The following is a 23,925-nucleotide window of genomic DNA, read 5'->3' as shown; positions in this document are numbered from 1 at the left end:
CATCCTGACTAACACAGTGAAACCCCATCTCTACTGAAACTACAAAAAGAAATTAGCCAGGCGTGGTGGCGGGCACCTGTAGTCCCAGCTACTCGGGAGGCTGAGGATGGAGAATGGTGTGAACCCAGGAGGCGGAGCTTGCCGTGAGCAGAGATTGCACCACTGCACTCCAGCCTGGGTGACAGAGCGAGACACTGTCTCAAAAAAAATGGGGATTCTGATCCCAGTTTACAGATCAGGAAATAAAAGTCTCGACAGTTGATACTACTTGACCAAGTCTCCATTAGGCCAAGGGTTCACAACCAGGTCCCTGCCCCCAGTCAGGGCTAAGTTCCATCTTCCTCCAGCCCCTCATGTACAGATGATTAGTGAATTAAGGGGAGTGGATGGCAGCGAGGGCCTGGCACAGGCATGCAGGCAAAGCATGGGGGCTCAGTTCACAAATACTAATGAAACTGCATGGAGGAAGAAAATGTACTTCCCCAAAAGATAAAAACCTATTCAGCTGGTGTCAGAGGGCAGCATTATTCTGCTAAAAGGACAAATTTGAGCATGATTCATTCTTGGCAGCTCCATTACTAAGGGCAGTGGGTGTTTCCAAGTGAAACCAAGGGAATTTTCTACTGAGATGGGCTCTCCAAGTTGCTAGATGAAGTATTAATGTGCATTGTGGAAGCTTGAAGGGCATTTAGATTGCCTATGAACTTCTGGTTAGAACACCAAAATCCAGAGTGAGGAAGCGATCTAGCAATGTTATAAAAATGTAAGAGAATGGAAATTTCTATCCCTCTGAAGCAAAAACATGTGGAGAAGAACTTTTGGGATGCCAGTCCAGCCACAGATCCCTGAGTGTCACCCCATCCACCTTTGCACTCCCTGCCACACACAGATAAATGCATATATACAACACATGCACACGCATGGGCCTGGGCCCCAGCAGCCATACTTCCGTAATGTGACCCTGACCTTTCAGCCATAGGTGCTTACAACAGGTGTGGACCTGTGGACAAGGTCCACAGGTGACCCAAGCTGGACCACTCAATTCCTCTCTCTCCAGAATTAAGGTCAAGAGAAAAAGCAAATGAGAAAATATTGCTGAGTAATGTGGGTATCAAGTCTCTAGAAGAAAAATCCACAACCTTGGGCCCTAGAGGTTCCTACTTCATGCTTCCTTTTCCTGATCATGAGTTATTTGACTTTTTCTTTGACTTCCGGAGCTACTGCCTCAGGATCCTTCCAGCAAATTTTACCTGAGCGTAAGCTAATTTGAAGTGGGTTTGTGATACTCGCAACCAAAAGAATCTCAACTAAGTTATGAGACGGCCCCAGGCAACTGATAAATACCCTCTCCTAATGCTGTTTCATCCTATCTACAATAGATTTAATAATTAGCCAGTTAAATTATCAATTTATGCAAGTAACTATCATAAGGTGAAATACTTTTGTTTTAAAAGGCTATCTCTTTTTTTGGAAAGTTTGATGGCTCTTAAATAGCTATTAGAAAATATACTTTTAAGTTAAATAACTTGTATATGTTTGTGTACACATAATACACACAGAGGCACTAATATTGGAAAGTTAATTGAATTGTCAATTGTGTAATAAGAAATTTTAAGTTTAAAGTTCATTTTTAGTTTTGTCAGTTATAAAATACTGTTTACTTGTTGCAGAAAATTTGAAATTGTGTTACAGTTTCGTCCCACAGATTATTTCACAGGGCTTTACTTATAGTTTATCTGATCCTAATTGCAATCTGTAAGGTAATCACTATCCCTGTTTAAACACAAGAAACTGTGTGTTGTATAGCGTGTGTGTGGGTGTGTGTGTGTGTGTGTGAGAGAGAGAGGGAGGGAGGGAAAGAGAGAGAGAAAGAGCACCCAAATCATTAAACCAAACAAGTTTATAGCACAGACTAACCATAAAAAATATGGAAAAGCATAATGATTACTATAAAGCAATTCATAATACTTATTGGGAGCAAATGCACGCAGAAAAACCTTACTTTGGAGAACCTATTCAGATTTATGCTCTGCAACCAACATAAATATGAAAAAGAGTCTATACACTTGCACTGCATTTGGCAAAAATGAGTAAAAGCGAGGGATGCCCTGGATACACTTGCTGACTCACATTTACCACTGAGGCAGGCAGGAGGGAGCAGAGCATTATGGAAAATAATCATTCGTAGGCAGCTCTGATGTGAACGTGGTTTGCATAGTTGAAGGAGGTATGCTCTTGTCAACGGTGCTACAGCTTCCATGTCAAAAGGCAGGTCTCTCCTAAAAACGTTAAGCATTCACTTATCTCCTCTAAGACGTGAGCAGATTCTATTTTACACACCCATGCGGAAGTCAGCAGGGGTATTTTAAGGGCTCCCTCAGTTATTAATTGACGTTTAGGAAGGGTGCGGTGGCTCACGCCTATAATCCTAGCACTTTGGGAGGCCAAGGTGGGCAGATCACGAGGTCAGGAGCTCGAGACCAGCCTGACCAACATGGTGAAATCCTGTCTCTACTAAAAATACAAAACTTAGCTGGGTGTGGTGGCATGCACCTGTAATCCCAGCCACTCAGGAGGTTGAGGCAGGAGAATTGCTTGAAACCAGGAGGCGGATGTTGCAGTGAGCTGAGTTCATGCTACTGCACTCAAGCCTGAGTGACAGAGCAAGACTCCATCTCAAAAATAATAATAATAATAATTAAAAATAATTTCACAAGTAATCTATGTTCACTAGAAAAGTTTGAATTTACAACTAACAAAAAATAATAAACTCTTCTATTGATATCTGGATGAATGAATGTCCTTTCATACTTTTCTAAATATCTATATAAATACACATATATTTCATGAAAATGAGGTGTAAATGCCTGCTTTATTTTACATAACAATATATTGTCAGCATTTTGTCATTGTAGGGAAACAATTCTCCATGAGCCTCTCACATTTCTGTGCGTCTTGTGAGCAGAGGCACTCTCCACCTATTTTCCTGTCTATCTTTTCATGGATATTTATATAGTGAACAGGTGGGAAGATTGGGATAGCATACCCCTTCAGAACAATGGCAGATGTGTTTGTTGTTAACTATAAAATATTTGGGTTTCCTAAGCTTGGAGTTCCTGTTCTGTAATACAGCCACTGGTGGCAGTGCTAGTGTTACCTGGCCCTTTCCTGTCACTTTGTGGGAACTGGGACTTGAGAAACTGGCAGGGAAAAAAATACCCTGAAATTCCGACTCCTGATATTGCTGTGAGTATTAGAGACCTCTGTTCCTGACCCAGGGGTCTTGTGTCTTCTTTCATGAAGCTATGGCAGAGCTGTTAACTTACAAGTTGGGTAAAATCTGACTCCCCATGGTTCTAGACAATTATATTGCTAAACTATTGTTCAACATCATCATTCTTAATAGCTGTGTTTTGACAAGTGCACTCCGATGTCTTTATCCAATTCCCTGTCGTTGGATTCTTAAACTGTTTTCATGGTCTTGCCCTTGTATATAATATTTGCATACAACATATTTATACATTCATCCCTTATAAATAACTTTTCTGGATGAAAACTTAAGGAACTTTTACTTTTGATGAACTGCATATTAAATACCATTTGAGATTTTCTGGATATTTAGCAATGAATTTCTATTGACTGCTCCTCTGTCAGTGGTCCTCAAGGTCAGGCTCATGGAGGGGAGGGATGGGGCACTACGACAGAAGATGGGATGGCTCAAGTGTCAGGGGCCAGTCATCCTAGGGTTAGCTGTGAAAATAGAAGGCAAAAGGTCAGAAGTCCAAAAGGATGATATAGTTCAAAAACCTCAGAAATACGTTCTCACCTTAATATTCCATCTCTACAATTCGACGTCTGCTTGTTGCCAAGCTCATGCACATGAGACAAAACGAAGCCAAAGCCTGGCTAATTCAGCTGGTAATAGACAGTGAACCACTTATAGATTTCGACAGTATTATTTTTATATAGACAGTGAAAAGGAGGGCCAGTTTCCCGTGATCTTTCCCAAACACCAAACTGGGCCACACTGAAATGAAAGGGATCGGATGACTACACCATGAGCTGGGACACTTGCAGATTTTGGTTGAACAGTTTCATGTTCTGCAGCTCTACTTTTGGAGTGGGGGAAACAGGGCAGAAAGTGCCAAACCTTGTCAGCACCCTGAAGACTTTGAGAGACTAACTCATGACAGCCTCCCAGGGAGAGAGGAAGACGAGTGGGAGATGGCTTCACAGCAGCTCTTACAAACCTCATGTCCTTGGAGGAGTACAGGCATTGTGCCAAGTCATTCAAGAGGTAGCTTGTCTGGATAGGTGCAAGTCACCAGAACCATTGCCCTACACTTACCTTTTTATCCTATTCTCTCACATTTCCTCCAACCTCTGTCCATACACTACTGCCTGTTGTTGCACGTTCTCTGGACATACGCCCCATGCTCCTGCAGCTGTGCCTTGGTTGCAGGTGAGCCTTTAACTGGGGTCGTTTTCCTCCATTTCATACCACCTAGCAAAGTCCCAGCGACCTCCAAGCTGAGCTTGGTGCCTTAATATATTTAATGATGATGATATCCCAAGAGCCCAGCAGGGTGGGTATGGTATACTCATTTTACCGAAAAGGAGGGGAGTTGTTAGGGAACTTTCTCAGGGCTCTCCAGTAACAGAGCCAGGATTCAACTCCTTTGATTCTTCACAGGACGCAGCACAAAGCCTAACTCATAGCAAGTTAGCACATAATGTCTGGAGAGTCACATCAAATGAATTGCAGCAAGGGGGCACAAGAGGAATTGAATCCACAATCTTGGATAATCGGATCTAATGGTGGGTGCCAGAGCAACTGATGTTCAAGGGACATGAGGCATGGGGCGCTATCAGAGTCAGAGCTAACTCGGCCTGAATCCTAGGCCTTGCATAGTCTGGTCTTGAAAGGTGAGGGCCCAGTGCTGGGAGAGCTGGGGGCTAGCTGTGCTACTGGAAGCTTGTGTTTGAGGAGAGAGGATTTGAGCATAGAAGGGGCATCAGTAGGTTTGGGGTTCATCCTGATGTTCCCTAGCTTCTCCCTTTTCTCTGGAGTCCCTTCCCCCGCTGGCCTGTCTTTAGCCCTTTCAGTTCCAATCACTTTATCCTTTCAGCCTGGCTGAGCTGCCCCACTGGTCTCATTCTCCTCTTACCAGACCTGGGGTTGTCCGCTGCTTTTGGAATTCACCATTAGGAGACAAAGAGGCAGCTGCAAGTTGACTAAGCAGGGGTCATTGTCTATTTTAAGTTTCAAAGGTATCTCTGGAAATAAACATAGTTTTTTGCAAGAGTGAAATGGCATCTGTGGTAGAATTGGAAAGACAATTGTTGTTTTGCTTGGAGTTCTTCTTCTACAGATGGCAGCTGGGGCTTTCAAAGTCAAGGGTGACAGTCTGCACGTGGCTTCTCCCCAGCACTGTACTGGGTGGTGGGGGTGGGGTGCAATACACTAGAAATAAACTTCCCTGGTTTGCTGCTGTGATTGAGGCTTCCTTCCCCAACCCCTCATCAGTCAGGATGCAGGACTCCCCACCTGGTTATCTTCCACATTGAAAATTGTGCTATGTTGAGAAAACATGGCACAGAGATTCAACCCACAGGGGCTTTGGGGCTAGGTAGGTATGGCTGTAAGCCTCAGCACTGCCCCTCTACAGCAGCTTTTGTAATGCTGAGCAAGTGACTTTTTGTAATGTTGAGCAAGTGACTTACCCAGAGCCTCCATTTCCTCATGGGTAAATGGGTATAAGAGAATCTGCCTCCTAGGGTGATAGGGATGGATTTAGGGAAATAGTGCATGTCAAGAGCTTATGAGTATGTGGCCACAGCAGGAATTCATTACTGTTGCTCTATGACTGTTATCAAAGCTGTGGCCCACACGTACACCCCGCTAGTCTGCCACAGGCTGTGATGCCTGCTACAGTGGAGCTATGATTGTAACTATAGCCCACCCCCAGAATCCCTGGGTCCCACACCTGTGGGTTCAACCAAGTAAAGATCAAAAATATTAGAAAAAATTAAAAATAGCAATACAACAAAAATTACAAACAAGAAAACCCATATAACAACTATTTACATAGTATTTAGGTGTTGTAAGTAATCTAGAGATGATTTAAAGTATACAGAAGGAAGTGTGTAGATTCTATCCAAATACTATGCCACTTTGTATCAGAGACTTAAGCATCCATGGATTTTGGTGTCTGGCGCTGGGGGGTCCTGAAACCAATCCCCCATGAATATTGGGGATGACTGTATTATTATTGGGCCATCTTCTCCCTTGGGGAAACCAGATCTCCACCAGCATTAATAAGGCAATTGCTATGCCAGAGAGCATTAATATTGAGAATCTCATGTTTTCATGTCACAACATCATATTTAAAGATATGTAAGACTTCTTTATCACTGGCAATAAGCTCTAAAGATAAATGAGCCAGAGCCACCAAGGAATAAAAACTCCCCATCTTTGACTGTACGTGCCCAAGGATGATGCTGTTACCCTTAGATCTAAGCCCTAGGCCTGAACACAAGCAAATGGCTGTTGGTTAGTGGCCCTGGAGATCTGGAGGACTGAACAAACACTCCCCAAATGATAACGTTCTGGGGAGTCATAGCACTGATGCATTCACTAGGCATCTACCTCTATTCTGGAGGAAGTCCATGCTGCTTCAGATTCAGAGACTGTGCCCGAGACATCATAGGGATTTTCCTCCTCTCCATCCCACTCTATGCTGTGAAACTGAGATTAATTGAACTGCTAAAATGATGAAGCTATATATACCAGCTAATTTTCCAATGGTCAGCATGACCTTTTATAAAAGTGTGTTCAGCATTTCAAAACGTATATTTTCCAACATCTCACCATGAAATACATATCAGAAAGCAAAGTTTTAAATGATTTTCTTTTATACCAACAAACTAGGAAGTATGAGATGTTCATTTGCCCTAGAGTTAGCAATTGCATAACCAATTATGAAATCTGAGAATATCACAGTTGACTTAAGCAGCAAGTAGTCATGCCTATGTAATTCCATTTAACTGGTTACTCAGCTCTTTTTGAAAGGCATTATTAAGCTTGTTAGGGAACCTCAAAGGGAATCAGTTTCATTAAGCAACTAAACAATTAAAACTTGGAGTATTTTAAAAGATTACAGGCAGACAAATAGTACTGCAAACTGGCCTGTGAAATACATTCAAGAGCTCAATAGACAGAAATAAAGATTTACAAAAGTCTTTCTTCCGATTGCGTTCCTTCAAATTACCTTTTTAATTGTGTTTTTTCTAATTGAGATTAATTGTTTTTTCCCAATGTAAGATATTTAGTGCATAAATATATGCATATTATCTTCATAATATTTGTATCACAGATAAACTAAAAGAAGAAAATGACCGATTTCAAGAAATAACCAATATCAGTACTTTGCTCTAAACTTTCCAGAGGCCTAATAGTACCACCAGATAGCTAAAAGCCTAGGGGCCAGAGTCAGAGTGACTGGATTTATAGCCTAGTTTTATCGCTTATTGTCGCTTTGATTTTGAAAATTCACTTAAACTTCGTTTGATTCTGTTTTCTTATCTGTATACTTGGGATTTTAAATTGTACCTCTGTACAGCATTTTTGGATGATCAAATGAGATAGTATGTATAAAGTCTTAAGTCAATGGCCGGTATTCAGTAAGTCTTCAATAAATATTAGCTATTTTATATATCTTATATAGACAGTGTATAATCAAAATGGGATTTTATGGTATCTTCTGTTTTTATAGTTCACTTTTTATTTACTGGCATATTGTGAAGATTTTTCTCTATAAATGGATGCACATCTCTTTATTATTTTTAATACCTATATAATATTGCATCATCTGGTGCTTGATAAATTACCAGGTAGGAAGCTAAGCAGAGCCATGGTTTGGGACCCACCCTTGCTTGCTAGAGCTCAGTGAGGGCAAAGCTCCGCACCCAATCCCAGGTCACCCCTGATGCACCAGAGTGAGTGTTTTTACCTTGGTTCAAACCCTGTGACCAAGTTCTCAGCATTCATGGGCTCCTTTACAGTAACAGAATGCCCAGCTAGCAGAGGCACTAGGGATTCCCACCACTGAAGGCTGCCCAGGGAAGAGAGCCTCTTTCTTTGCTTCTAATAAACCAGCATCTCTGTCATTTGCATAACTTCTGGAGAAGGGCCAACACATTTTGGGAAGATGCTTGTTTTCTTGCAGAGGCAGCTGAAACTCATTTGAATAACCAAGTCAAATAAATTCAGAAGAAGCCAGCACAGCATGAAAGCAAGGATTATCATTCTTGTTCCTGCCATATCCCCAGCAAGTAGCACAGTGAACCAACTGCAGAATCGTAGACTCCCTGCTACAGGATGTGCAAGGTGACCTGGTCCTCCTTTACAGGTAAGCTAATGGAGGCGTGACCCCAGGTCACATGAAAAGGAAGAGGCAGAACATAGGAAATCTCAGATATTTGGACTTCATGTTCAGAGTTCTTCCCACTCCACTCTGCTGCCTTCTACTCTCTCTCACCCAAGAGAGACTGAAAGTGCTACAGTTGATCCCTTTTGTTCCCACTTGGTCAGGACATCTTGGGGAAAATGAGGGTGGACAGAGCTACACGGGTTGGGGAGGAATAGAGTACAAGGTAACATCAATGAAAACAAGTTGGTAAAAAGAGAAAGTGATGTTACCAATTCAATCCTCTAAGTGTCTAACTCAACAACAACAACAGCAAATACACCGTGTGTGTCCACCATTGGAGCATCCTATCTAAGAGTTTGATGCATGGAGAAGACAAAGTTCAGTTCCTGGCAGGATGAGAGGAAACATTGTTCTGATCTAATATGGAATCCATTCTCAGCTCTAGCATTTCCCCCCCAAGGACCGCGTAGATGTACGATGTTCCCTGAATTATCTTTTCAAAATGCAAATCTAGGCTTGTGATTCCCTGCCTTAAACCCTGTCAGTGGCTCTCCATTGTCTTCTGAATGATCTACTAACCCCTCAGCAGGAATCTGGGGGTGAGAGCAGCAAGGAAGGGGTAGGATGATTATGAGTTTCTTAATTACACATTTCTCGAGGTCTGGAGCCCTCCAGTAATGGTGTCTGGCAGAAAACACCCTTGCCCTGCAGAGTTGTCTAGAAGTGGGTGACAAAACCCAGCAGGGCCAGGCCCAGAGTACTGGTCCTACCTTGACCACAGGACCTCAGCCTTATAGATTTCTGCAGTGTCAACCCAGAGAAGATAGATGCATGGAACAGACCAAAGCAGTTGCTTGCTTTTCCCCCACAAGGCCCTTAGTGTCTGAGGCTTACCCCGTCTAATGGACTTGGAGTTCGAGACAGCAGTTGGTCCTGTTGTTTTTCCAGTTTGATATTAGTTATCAGTGCACTCAGCCCTTGTCTTTTAGATATTTGACATTCAAACCCCAATCAGGACTCTTGTACATCAGCTGGCTAGGAACTATTTTGGGTAATTGGATGGTGGCTACCTGTCAGCTACCAGTTGGATTCGGGTGCTGTCTTTCAACATCAGTGTGTACTTATGCAGTTTATTGCATTTTAAAATTGTTACATAAAAATCAGTAAAAATGAAAACTGGAGGGCTGATATTAATGGTAAGAATTACTGGTCTTATAAATGCATACAATTGAAACAAAGTTGAAAAGCAAGAGCACGTTAACAGTCTTTGATTTTGAAGAACATGTATAAAATAGAAGGCAATATATTGACAATATAATTTTCTCTGCCTTAAAAGGGCTAGTAAGAATTTTCATAATTTGTCTCTCAGAGAACAGAATTCTTCTTCTAAAATATATTATCTATTTTCAGTTTTCACACATCTGACTGATGTCCTGTAGGAAGATCTTGACATCAAGAATCTCCTGCCGCAAGGAAAGCTTTAGGGGGAAATGTGAGCAAAGTGCAGAGGGCGAGGTTGATGAGAGGCATGGACAGGTGGGGCAGTGCTGAGTTCTGAAGGCTGCCCTGATGCTGAGATTCCATAGCTGGGGCTACCCTCATGACCCCCAAAACTCTTGTCAGTAAATACCAAAGGACCGTCCCCTAAGGACTGATGGACCAGATTCACAGTGTTAAAAGAAAAACTTTAAATAAATTAAATATAACAGAGTTTAAGCAAGAAAAAGAAAAAGATTCATGAATCAGGCAGCCATCAGAATCACAGCAGATTCAGAGAGATTCTAGCACCTGCCACATGGTCAGAGCAAATTTATGGACAGAGGAAAAAAAATGTAGCATGCAGAAAACAAAAGTGAGGTCCAGAAAAAGCTGGATTGGTTACAGTTCTGCATTAACCTCCTTTGCACATGGTTTGAAGAGTTAACTGCCTATGAGTGTCTCAAGCATGGCTGCTGGGATTGACTGAGACTCGGCTAGCTTACAGAAGCATAGTCCTGCATTAGTGTTCAGTTTGCCTGCCTCCTATGTTAGGTTACAGTTCCTTCGTAAGAACTCAAATATGAGAGTACAAAGACTTTCTCAGACGAGATTTTAGTTTGATTTTACAGTGATGCGGGGCTTGGTGTGAGATGTGGGGAAAAGGCACGGGCTACGAGTTTAAGAGGAGGTGGCTTGAAGCCGGTGATACGCTCTTGGATGGAAACAGCCTTCTACTTTCACTCAGGGGTGAAGACAACAGGACCATAGGCTATAAAGAACTGTGCTCTACGGAAATGAGACAGAAATGCCTATTGTGAGCCTCGCGTGCCTAGTACATAAATGTTTATTACACATTGATGGTCCCCTTTTGTCAAGTAGAGGAAGCAGAAGATGGTCACATTATATTAATACATCTGTGTCAGTCACGTAATTACCAAGTGCCCCTTGCTGTTCTCTCTAATCTTTTCACTTTATCTTTTAGCTACTGTCATTAGGGGAAAGGAGATAAAGCAAACCGACATTTGCAGGTGGGGCTGCTGTGTGTGATTATGGAGAGACAATGTGAATGACACCCTTGGCATTGCACAGTGCACAACCTATGCAGCCGTACAGGATGATCCTGGCTGTTGTTTGCCTCCTATTGTTATAGTAGGTAGCTAGTCATGCATGAAAAGGGCAGGATAGGGTTCCCTCCCACAGGCATCAGGAATGTCAGGCGACCATCAGGTAATATGGTCAGGCGGTTGTTAAACTGTTTCTCTAAAATAATAATTGGTTGCAGCCAGCACTACGGAAAGGCAGTCTCCCAATAGACAGAAAAAACCTGAAACTGGTGATCAGCAGCTTCCTCATAAGATCCTGGGAGTTGGGTGAGTGGACTCACGCGTGTATACTAAGAGGCAAAATGGTGGAGTTTAACTGGTATATGACCTTCTAAGAGCCTTCAACTGGTAAGGGAAGAATGCCTCAAGTGAGCATCATACAACTCCAGTAAATGGTTGTAGCGGCCCCTCCCAAGTGCTAGCAGGCCACTGTGCATGCGGATATCCCACATCAAGGGAAAAATCGGGGGAGAAGAGAGGCAAGCTCCAAAAAGTGTGCCAATATTATAGAACCCTGAGTCAAAGGTCAAACCGGGCACTTGATCTCTCAAGTTGGCTGCTTGGCCCTCTTCCAAGTGTATATTCCTTCCTTTCATTCCTGCTCTAAAGCTTTTAATAAACTTTCACTCCTGCTCTGAAACTTGCCTCCCTCGTTCTCTCACTCTGCCTCATGCCCATTCAGTTGAATTCTTTCTTCTGAGGAGGGAAGAACTGAGGTTGCTGCAGACCCATGCGGATTTGCTGCTAGTAACACTATGTTTGTGGTATGTGCTAGATCTTCCTATCATCATATCAAATGCACTCCTAAGAGCCCTGGGAGGTGGGATTATCCCCACTTGTCACTAAAGAAATAATGAGTTGGAAAAGTTGAAAGATGTCCCAAGATCACAAAACAAGGAAGTGGTGAGATTAGAATGAAAACTCTAGTCGACTCAGCTAGCTCTCTCCTTCCTTCCTCCCTTCCTTCCTTCCTTCCTTCCTTCCTTCCTTCCTTTCTTCCTTCCTTCCTTCCTTCCCTCCCTTCCCTCCCTTCCCTCCCTTCCTTCCCTTCCTTCCCTTCCTTCCCTTCCTTCCCTTCTTTCCTTTCCTTCCTTTCCTTTCCTCTTCCTTCCTTCCTTCTTCCCTCCCTCCCTCCCTCCCTCCCTTCCTTTCTTTTTCTTTCTCTCTCTCTCTCTCTTTCTCTCTCTCTTTTTTTTTTTTTTATTATACTTTAAGTTCTAAGGTACTTGGAGCTGAATGCACCTAACTGCAAATGAACTATCCACCTAAGAGTGCAAAACCTATGCAATACACAGAAGCCCTGCATTCCCTCACTGCATGATACTTTCTGTGTCTGGCATTGGCTCCCAGAGACTGGGTCTCTGGAAGTTTGAGGAGGAATTACGGCTTTAGCAGGGGCCTGGGTTCTTCAATCTGGAATCTGTGCACTGAATTGTAAACTCTCATTTGAATTTGATCTCCTGCCTTAGCTCCAGAATCTCTTCCTCCTCTTCTTCCTTGATACTTCTTTTCATCTTTGTGTGTGAGGATGGGAGTCCCTGCATTAGTTAATGCTCAGTGTCCTTCACAGCTGGGGCAGCAATTCTAACACTGACTAGTAAAACATCAGAAGAGAAAAGAAAAAAGTCTGCCCCTGTTACAGAAAAGGGGTCCCAATCCAGACCCCAAGAGAGGGTTCTTGGATCTTGCATAAGAATTTAGGGAGAGTCCACAGTGCAAAGTGAAAGCAAGTTTATTAGGAAAGTAAAGTGGTGAAAGGACCACTCGATAGACAAAGCAGGGCATTCCCGAAAGTAAGAGGGGGCATGTGTCCACCCTCAGTACAATGCTTGTTTATATACAGGATGAAAAAGATTAGGCCAGGTGCAGTGGCTCACACCTGTAATCCCAGCACTTTGGGAGGCCAGGGTAGGTGGATCACGAGGTCAGGAGATCAAGACCATCCTGGCCATCACGGTGAAACCTTGTCTCTACTAAAAATACAAAAAATTAGCCGGGCATGGTGGTGGTATGCACCTATAGTCCCAGCTACTTGGGAGGCTGAGGCAGGAGAATTGCTTGAACCCAGGAGGCGGAGGCTGCAGTGAGCCAAGATGGCACAACTGCACTCCAGCCTGGGTGACAGAACGAGACTTCATCTCAAAATAAATAAATAAATATAAAATCTTGGGGAGATGTGCTCTGTTATAAGGGTTTGCGATAAAGGACTGATTTTCTTAATTATTGTATTTCACAAGAATCAGTATTTAAAGCAAAACTAGAAATGCCTTTGTTCTCAAGATATTGGGATATCAGGACACTTCCAAGTCTAGGTCTGTTTAGCAAACATTATCAATCTCTTTCCTTAACCGTAAACATCTAGAGGCTAGAAATACCTCAGTTTCTGGGAAGACGGCCCAGCAAGTCTCAATCTCATTTTCCTAGCCCTCACTCAAGATGGAGTCTCCCTGGTTCGAATGCCTCTGATACCCCTCATCAAAAAGGAAGAGACTGCTGATGCTGCCTTTAGGACAAAGGCACAGAACTGGAAGGAACCTGTAGAGAGGAGCTGCCAGCCCCTACCTTCTCTCCCGCAGAAAGATGTGCTCAGGTCAGAGAAGGATGTTTATGGGCATCAAGGGGAAAGAGAGAGAAAGAGAGACAGAGAGAGGAAGCGAGGGGGGGGTGGTGGAGAGAGAGAGAGAAACAGAAACAGAAACTTATTGCAAGGCTGTGGTTAGAAATTCCATGGCCTTGACGGACCAGGCAGCCACACAAGTGAGTAAAGCAGGTGGTAGGATCCATGGCAAAATGGAGATGTCATGCTCTAAAGGGGCTGTCCCTACTCACAGCCCCAACCAGGTGTGGCCAGGTACTTACCCACGTACTAGGATGTACTAGGACTGGTTTTAAGAAAATCGAAGCTTTTGAATTTTAAAGAATAATCATAATAGCTACCACTTGTTAAGCGCTCAAGGCTGAGGGCAGAGCGTTGAGAATCTCTCTATTTGGGAATAAGAGGAAGATCAGAAGTGAATGGAGACAGAAACACTTGCTATCAAGAGTTGCAAACAAACAGAAAATCATATGCATGGAGACAGCAGTGGAAGGGAGGGAGGTGACCATCTGCAGTGGCACCTGGCAGAGAGGTGGAGACCCAGGATGGGCAAGGAAAGACTGGTGAACATAGTGTGCAGGATGGCTTTGGTGACCTCCCAGGGACCAATTTCAGCAGAGGGACAGAGATCAAAGACAGACTACAAGGAACAGGGAAGTGGGTGGTGGAGAAAGCAGATGCAGCAGGTGTGCACCACTCATTTCAAAAGTTTGGCCAAACTCCTTAGAATTCTGAGATTCGTATTCCATCCCCATTAGTGCCATTAGTTTCAGTGGCTACTTTCAATTAGTTCTGCACTCAGGCATCCGCAGCCTTTTCCTTCCCACTGTTCAAGGCTATAATCAGAAAGAAAAAAGGAAGCAACTCAGTTGGGATCTTCTTTTTGAATGTTCATCAAAGAAGGAAAATCAGCAAAACTGCCCAGTTTATTCCAAGCACAGCAGTGTAGAATCCAACCACCAAATTTAGTTCTGCCTGAATCTCTAATGGGGGAGGTAGAGGTGAAACTGTCATTCTTCAGTGCAAATTTCTTCAGATTTACCTGTAGGTGGGGAAACTGTGAGGCCTCCCTTAGGAGAGCATTTTTTTTTGGTGACAATCATTCCTCCAAGACGCAAGACCCCTCTTATGCAAGACTTTGGCTCAAGGTCTCCCTCTTGGTCTTCCTGAAACTTGCTTGGAACTGCAGTGCAGCCTGAGACTCCTGCCCAACCCCTTTCCTGTCCTTCTCTCATTCATTCACAGGTGTCAGAGTGGCACAGCCATTTGAGAGCTCTCACAGTTGCCTCCCCATCACAGGTGTGTGTGTCACAGGTGGTGTGACCACCACCAACACTGACTTCTACAATATTAATCCAACTGCCCCGACCCTTTTTCTCTTTTTTGAGACAGAATCTCGGTATCACCCAGGCTGGAGTGCAGTGGTACTATCTTAGCTCACTACAACCTCTGTCTCCTAGATTCAAGCAATTCTCCTGCCTCGGCCTCCCTAGTAGCTGGGACTATAGGTACGCACCACCACACCCAGCTAATTTTTGTATTTTTAGTACAGACAGGGTTTCGACATGTTGGCCAGGCTGGTCTTGAACTCCTGACCTCATGATCCACCCACCTGAACCTCTCAAAGTTCTGGGATTACAGGCGTGAGCCACTGCACCCGGCCCCCTGACCCTTTTAAGGGAAACAATTGTACTTCTCGTTTAACATTTTGATGTAGTACAGGTTTCTGCAACTGAGTACTTGTAACTGCATTATATTTAGTTGTAATGCCATTTGGGGCACTAGGTATGGTGCATCATATGAGAAGAGGCCTTACATTTGGCTGACTCAGAGTCCAAAGGATAGTGCAAATGTGTTCTAGTTTCCTGATCCTTCCATAGAGACTCCAACCTGGGCACACACGTGGGCATTCCCTTTCTTTCCAGTCTCCTTCCCTGACCTCACAACCATGATTATTTGATTTATTTGCGCTATTTTTTCACCCTAGGGCCCCTGCTGCATCCCAGAAGTATGTGTGGCATCTTCAGGTTCTGAGTATCACTCTAGGCTCAGTTCTGGAGAGGAAGTGGCAGGCACTTAGCTGAAGAAGCCTTACTTCCTTCGGATTTTTCAGACTTGAGCTTTAAGAGGACAATAGCCCCTCCTCTAGCTAAGTTTGCCAGCTTTAGCTCTGATATGCTTTTATGCCACCCTACCAAAGATTTTTTTCCATCTTCTTATTAACCTTGCCAAACATTCCCAGGAGCTCTGCCTGGAGTGATGGAGGTAGGGGGAAAGGGAAAGAAAACAAAAAACAAAAACAGAAAACAAACCCATCTCATCACAAGTATAAAGCCCTAAGCGTTGGGAGATAATGAACTAAAGTTATATAATTTATTTAAACATTCTTCCCCCTGAGAGAGAGAGCTTAAAACCCCTGAGAGTCTTTTCTGAACTACACAGAGGGGAGTGGAAGAAAAGATGTTCTGATTCAATTCCTACACTTTAATGAAAGCAATTGTCCTGTGTGCATCATTATTTTTCTATTATCTTAATACATCGGTTAATGAAAATTTTCAGAGCCCATTCACATGGCTACAGTAGCTGAGACGTTAGATTGCATCCTCTGCCCTGTGGGTACAGATGCAGCTGCACTGCACATGGGTTGCCCTCCACACATTAAAATCTCACCAGTGCTAACCATAAGTTGGGCCACATATGCCAGCCTAAGGGTACAAAGCAGCTTCCATTTCATCCAGATGGATTTCTCTCCCCCATTACCTTCCTTTTGCAGCGTCACTGCAGAGATAGCCCATTCAGAAGGTGCCTTCTCTGTTGATGGTGGCAGATTCATAGCTCTTGGGCACCGTAGGCACTCAGACACTTCAGGCATGACACACAACTTTGGGGCAATAGCTTCCTCTATATGAGAAGACACACTATTTTTAATGTGTAAGGAGTTCAGACTTGATCCACTGCCTGTATATAACAATTTCAGAATTGCCAGCTTTGTTTTTCTGTATTTCTCCCTCTTTTCCTTATTTCTGAGCGTGGAAAGGGCAAAAGCTTATGCAAAGCCTGATGAGAAAAGAGATGGGAAAGAAGAATGTATTTCCCAGGCAGCTTCGTGGGGTGGGGGTGGGAAGATGAAACTGGTCAAATGGGTCATGATAGGAAAACAAGACACTAAGGTGGCAGGAACAGGACCATCTGGATGGGAGAGAGTGTACTCATGGCATAGGAGTGAGAAATCTCTGACTAATTGGGGGTGGCGGAGAACAGAACAAGAGAAGTTATAAAGATTTGGTGTAGATTTTGCTCTTGGATCCCCCATGAATTGTTGAGAGAGACCTGAATAAAATTAAATCCCCTACATGGGCTGCAGTTCTTCAAATGTGATACTCCTCTGAAACTGGCCCACTGGGTCTTAGCTTTATGGACAGGATATTTTGTGTCTTGGCCACTCTGTGTCCATCCACCATCCAAGCACCAGTACCAATGTGAAGGGATAGCAATGTAGAACTACAGGCTTTCGAAGGATGAAGTCACATTAGAGATCATCGAGTCTAGCCTCATATTTAATTCAGGAAACTTCCTAGTGCTCCCTTGCCTCGTCTCTGGTTAAAGGATTCCAATAATATGAATTACAGGTCCAATGTAGAGGCAGTCAAATTGTAAAACTCATGCCTTGAAGTCAGAAGGTGTGGTTTCCAGACATTTACAATGGTTAAACTCCTGTTCCCTGAGTGTCAGGTCTGTCACCTGGAAAAGGGTCACAACAGTCCCTTTCTAGAATGTCAATGAGGGGAGTAAAGAACAGAATGGATGCAGATACGCTCCAGAAAGAACAATGCAGATTCTAATCATGAGTACAGCCTCCTGACACAGTGGCCTGGACTGAGTCTACGTGTTGACCAAATATCTGGTCAGTTTAGTGAGGTCCAGTGTGGAAACAGCGATAAAATAAGTGATCTGATGGAGTTTTGGTTTTAAAGCTCTGGTGATGTGCTAATACCCAGCTATGTTCAATTAACGATGGGAAAGCATGTTCAAAAGACCGTCTACACCAGGTGGATAGAGAACCTTGGAAAACCAACACTTTTCCAATCAAAATTATTTCATTCATAGAACATTTTAGTAACTATTTCAAATATCCTTTCATTTAATGAGCTTGGTATCTGAATAAGAATATATCATAGGAAATGAGACTCTTAGAAAATCTGACACTAGGCCGGGCGCGGTGGCTCAAGCCTGTAATCCCAGCACTTTGGGAGGCCGAGACGGGAGGATCACGAGGTCAGGAGATCGAGATCATCCTAGCTAACACGGTGAAACCCCGTCTCTACTAAAAACTACAAAAAACTAGCCGGGCGACGTGGGGGCGCCTGTAGTCCCAGCTACTCGGGAGGCTGAGGCAGGAGAATGGCGTGAACCCGGGAGGCGGAGCTTGCAGTGAGCTGAGATCCGGCCACAGCACTCCAGCCTGGGTGACAGAGCGAGACTCCGTCTCAAAAAAAAAAAAAAAGAAAATCTGACACTAAAGTAGAAAAAAATTGAAAGAAAAATATTTCAAAATAAGAGTGCAGGAATTCGAGGAGAGCTTATTTTTCTTCTATGTGTGAAACAATAATGCTATAATGCCTTAAAAATAAGTCATGTTATAACAATACTCAGCACAATTTAATGGGTATCTTTATGTATGTTCTTAGGTTAATTATTTCACCTTTCACTACTTCAGTTTCTTCATCTTCAGGGCAAGGGGATTCAAATAGATGCTACATAAGGACCTTTCTTCTAACAACTCTATTTTATTGTGTGAAAATTTCAACTTACATACAATAGATGTCACCCCATTCAAAAATCTTTCACCTTCACAGTAGATTATTTTTCCGTAGGAAAAGCACGTCTTTTGTTAACAATTATATGCATCTTGCCACAGAAATAATAAATACACGAATGGTAGACGTTTTGCATCTTGGAAATTTTTCACTAATACAAGAGCAAATAATACGAGAATGACAGACGTTTTGCATTTTGGAAATCTTTGACTAATACAAGAGCTATGACACTATGACTGGCCATGAAAGGATGGGTGTTATACAGCACATTTGAACGTGGTTTACCCAATGAAAACTGGCGAGTTTCAGACGAGTTAGTGCCCTTTGAGTCCATCTCTTTTGTGGTGCATAAGCCTCACCGCCATTTGCTGCACACACAACCTGAGTGCTCACCTGTCCCAGGGCAGCTGCCGTTGCCTAAGTTGACTGCCCAGCCCAATAAGCCATTATGTAGACAAGAATGTGGTGGATATGTACAGCAGTGCCTTTGAAATTTGCATGCTCCTTAAAATCAAACTACATCTCATATGCAAAATATAAAATTAAAAGAAATTAATGAATGGCAAATGCTACTGGGTCTAATTTTAAAGTATAACTTAAATAGAGTACTCACGACACATTGGAAAGGAAGAATTTTAAGAAAAATCCATATGAGTATTTAAAATGTTTGATTTTTGCTAGGTGACACAGTAATAAAAATCCAATATTTGGTGCCAGACAGACTAACTTTCTAGGTCTGATGCTAAGTACTTAGCACCTCTGAGTTTCAGTTACTTCATTGGTAGAATGGGCATGTGGTAGATTTCTTTCTCCTTCCTTAGATAACCTGGGTTATCTTTAATTCTGTGGTATAGTTTATAAAATGTTGGAAATATTTTATACATATCTACATTTGCTTTCAAAGTTTCCTGGTACACGTGATAGCAGCAATACGTCTCCATCCCACTGTGCTCTCCTTGACTATTGATGAAAGGAACTGGGAAGAAAGGCCAGGGTTTCTCACCATTATGATTACTAATTTGCTAAAGCATTAAATTAATAGCAGATCCCAGGTCCTAATCCTCCCGTTCCATAAAGGGATAAAGGCATGTCTACTCTACCACCAGCTATATTCTGTTATCTTGTTGCATCTTGAAAATGAAGCTGCCGGGCGCGGTGGCTCAAGCCTGTAATCCCAGCACTTTGGGAGGACGAGACGGGTGGATCACGAGGTCAGAAGATCGAGGCCATCCTGGCTAACACGGTGAAACCCCGTCTCTACTAAAAAATACAAAAAAACTAGCTGGGCGAGGTGGCGGGCGCCTGTAGTCCCAGCTAGTCGGGAGACTGAGGCAGGAGAATGGCGTGAACCCGGGAGGCGGAGCTTGCAGTGAGCTGAGATCCGGTCACTGCACTCCAGCATGGGCGACAGAGCGAGACTCCGTCTCAAAAAAAAAAAAAAAAAAAAAGAAAATGAAGCTATTTCTTACATGCATGGATAATCCACTTTTTAATTTTTATTTTTTGATGAGTCTCACTCTGTCACCCAGGCTGGAGTGTAGTGGCACAATCTTGGCTCCCTGCAACCTCCGCCTCCCAGGTTGAAGTGATTCTTCTGCCTCTGCCTCCTGAGTAGCTGGGATTACAGGTGCGCACCACCATGCCCAGCTAATTTTTGTATTGTTAGTGAAAAGGGGGTTTCACCATGTTGGCCAAGCTGGTCACGAACCCCTGGATGCAAGTGATTCACCTGCCTCAGCCTCCCAAAGCGCTGGGATTACAGTGTGAGCTACTGCGCTCAGCCAAAAACTCACTTTTGAGACTGGATTTTTGTAGATGCACATGTGAGACTATGCAGCATAATTTAATACATATTGTCTTATTGTGGGGCTAGGAAGAACAAAATATGTATTTGTAAAATTCTACAGTAAAAATGCAGTGCTAGCACTCAGATCCTCATAAATGATAGCATCTGTCACCATCACTGCTTGTTGCCTCTCCAGCAGCTGTGCCCACTTATATTCCCCTGCTGGAGGAACCTGGATCAATGACAAACAGAAGCTCAAAAGGTTAGAAACTCACTTTCCGGTTGTTCTTGAGCCACTGGCAGCCATGACACCTAGTTTTATTCAGAGACATTAGTGGAAATACCTTGGGGGATCTTCTTGGAAAGATTTTCCTCCTGGAGAGATACGGGCTAGAGCTTCACCCCATCTTGCTTTTGGACTTTTGGAAAACTCAGAAGATAGCAGAGGCAACAACCTGGTATCCAGACATAACTGGGTTACTAAACGTGTTATTTGGAAGGAAAAATAGCCCTTATTGCTTAAACTGCCTTTAGTCTGCTTTTGGGTACTCTACTCCTTGCAGTTGAAAACATCCCCCCGACTGCCTCTCCCACCATTCCACTCTGGCTCTGAGCCTGCCTACCTCTTGCTTTTGTCCTGGTGCGATCTCTGGCACAGCCAAGAATACTGCCAGAAAAAAAATGACACAAAGTTGGCCTTTTCTCAATCCCTTTGAATGCACTGCTCCCACATGTCCTGATGAGAGACGTGAGGCCCTGAAATCCAATTCCCTTAGGAGCCTCAGGGAAAGAGACTGAAAAGGGCAGAGCAGGAAGGAGGGGCAGGCACAGGTGGGTTGGTGACACTGAAGTGGCCTAAGCAGCTGTCACGTGCCCTGGAGGAGCTGCAGGGCACCTGAGCTGCCCCCGACCCCAGCAGGAACCACACGCTGTGAGCTGCAGCCCCTGTAATCCCAGAGGTGACCTTTACAGGCTATGGCTGAGTTGTCCAATTGTCTGAACCCTAAGAGATAGTAGCTGAGAGAAATGCCATTGGCAATTGCCATCCACAGGTCTGCAGAGAGATGGCGGAAGTTTCAGGGAGCCCCTGCAGCAGGGAGGAGCAATTCTACAGCCTCTGCCTTGATGAATGATCTGTAGGGCACTGCAGAAACGCTGGCAAGGGTTCCACGAAGGATTGGGCTAATAAGGAATTGCTGAGTTGCCAGCTGAGGCACCCTGCCGCTCAAATGTCCCCAGCTCTCTGCATCCTCCTCTCCTCACTCACCCTTGACATCTGTGCAGTACAGAAGGAGCTTATTTCTTTGTTATATTCACCCCTCAGTGTTGACAGAAAATAGTTTCCCTTCACCAGGAGACTGTCCCTAGAGAGTGAAGCCCCCAAATCTAGAGTTGATCCAACTGTGAAGGACCCAAAGTTCCAGTCCAACCTTCAGACGGCAAGCAGTAGATGCTGCCTGGGCAAAGATGCTTATGCCTGCAGAGATCAGCAGGCAGGTCCCATGCAGGTAAATCACAGACTGGCCACTTTCACTAAGAAGTGAAGCTCTTCAAACTATGGGCAGCAGAGCAGGATGTTTTGTTTATAAATATTGGCAATCTCAAGTTTTCTGAAAAGCTTGGAATGGCTCACAAGCCTTCAATAAATTCCAGTTTCTCCAATTCTTTGTGCTCAAGTGTATTCACATAGCACAGAATGAAGTGGAAATGTAGCAAGAGATGGTCAAGTTGGTGACAACCAGTTGATATCACTAACTTGTCTATTGATGTCACTAATATCAATCCATGGCTAAGTTTCCCCAGAGCTGCACCCATGTGCCCATGTAAGCATTGCAGTAATAGCCATGACAGTGAATATGATGGGATGTGCCAGACACCAGGCTCGTGTGCTTGTCGCTGTCTAATCCTTATGACCCTATGCAATAAGAATTTCCTTTTTTTTTTTTTTTTTTTGAGACAGAGTCTCGCTCTGTTGCCCAGGTGGGGGTGGAGTGACGCGATCTTAGCTCACTTCAACCACTGCCTCCTAAGTCCAAGCAATTATCTTGCCTCAGCCTCCCAAGTAGCTGGGATCACAGGCGCCCACCACCATGCCCGGCTAATTTTTTTGTATTTTTAGTAGAGACAGGGTTTCACCGTGTTGGCCAGGCTGTTTTCAAACTCCTGACCTGAAATGATCCACCCGCCTCAGCCTCCCAAAGTGCTGGGATTACAGGCGTGAGCCCCCGTGCCTGGTCAGGAATTTACCTTCTGTGCAGCATTGGCAAGTTACTTATTCCCTTGAAGCTGATAAGTAACAGAGTCAGGACTCAAATATGTGTCTGTTGGAGTCCTGGACCTGGGCTTTAGACCACAGTGCTATCCCACGTTCTCTGAACTGGCCCTGGGAAGCCCCACCTTCCTCCACCCATCCTCACAGTGTCTTTCCCCTGACATGTTGCTTTTAGGAAGGTGGCTGATTAATAGGTTCCATTATTTTTCAGGTGATTTGAAAGGGCAGTTGCAGACCTGTTAAAGGTCAGGAAGTTCGTGGAAGCCTGGGCGACTCAAAGGTGACTTGCAATGGTGCAGCATGAGAGCATCTGTCTAGCAGTGGAGCGGGTCCAGGCTCAGGCTCACAATGTTGCTGGCTCTGCCCCTCCTGTTTCTATGGTATACAGCAGACTGGCATTATACTTGTCCAATAAAACAGGGACATTCCTAATTAATATCCCAACAACATTTTTACTTACAGTGTATGTGTATGTGTGTTATAGGGTGAGTGTAGTTAAGAGTGTGTGTGTGCATTCGGTGGTATTATAGCATACATGATTTACATCATATAAATGAAAGGGAACATCACTATTCTTCTGAACACAGCAATTCCTTATGGCATCCCATCACTGGCAAGAATTATGCTTTAAGGGCTACTCTATAGCTTCTAAGTCAATAAAACCATGTAAATTAAGCCTGCGTCACAAGGCTTTTTTTCCTTTTTATCCAGCCTTCATGGCTGGCCATAGACTAGAGAATTGGATTCTGGCTAAGAGGACACTTAAAGCCCAAGTTGTAGACCTTCCCAGAAAGAGAAATTTGATTCAAGAATTTAAAAATCAATTGTGAATACTTCTAGTAAGTAAAACAAGACACCTGAAGGCCTAACATGTACCACCTTAGGCTTTGTTAGGGCAGCTTTCCAAGCTTGCAAAAGAACGTGAGAATTTTAGAAATAACCCTAGAATCAAACTGAACTTTCTAGGCTTGAACTACTTTTAAGGGGAGGGCTGTGTGTGTGTTCACGAGTGTGTGTGCCTGCGTGTGTATGTGTCTGTGTGTGTGTGCCTGTGTGTGTTGGGGATGGTAAAGAGGATACTCCAGGCTGTTAGTGCAGGGAGAATTTTCAAATAAATTTAATTTTCTTTTGTGTGCTGCCTTACAGAAAAGACCCATGCAAATGAAACATTCTGAAGATCCAAGTGCTTACTTACAAAAACACAACAAGGCCAGGCGCGGTGGTTCACGCCTGTAATCCCAGCACTTTGGGAGGCTGAGGCAGGTGGATCACGAGGTCAGGAGATCGAGACCATCCTGGCTAACAAGGTGAAACCCTGTCTGTACTGAAAATACAAAAAAAAATTAGCCAGGGGTGGTGGCGGGCGCCTGTAGTCCCAGCTACTCCAGAGGCTGAGGCAGGAGAATGGCGTGAACCCAGGAGGCAGAGCTTGCAGTGAGC

General features: G+C 43.8%; 1 long non-coding RNA gene across 1 annotated transcript in view; it reads right to left on the bottom strand.

Annotated features, from left to right (window-relative positions):
• Nucleotides 1–1,887: 1,887 nt before the first annotated feature.
• LOC105503368 overlaps nt 1,888–23,925 on the bottom strand; it is an 85,150-nt gene continuing 63,112 nt past the window's right edge. The window contains exons 2-3 of the long non-coding RNA XR_001000467.1: nt 16,371–16,511; nt 1,888–3,750 (exon numbers count right to left, since the gene is read on the bottom strand). This is a non-coding gene — a long non-coding RNA (uncharacterized LOC105503368). The remainder of the gene's footprint in view (nt 3,751–16,370; nt 16,512–23,925) is intronic.

Source organism: Colobus angolensis, unplaced genomic scaffold (assembly GCF_000951035.1).
Source record: "Colobus angolensis palliatus isolate OR3802 unplaced genomic scaffold, Cang.pa_1.0 Scaffold85, whole genome shotgun sequence".
NCBI classification, from domain to species: domain Eukaryota; kingdom Metazoa; phylum Chordata; class Mammalia; order Primates; family Cercopithecidae; genus Colobus; species Colobus angolensis.
The sequence above is the reverse complement of the archived record's forward strand: the minus strand, read 5'-3'. Positions and strand labels throughout refer to the sequence as shown.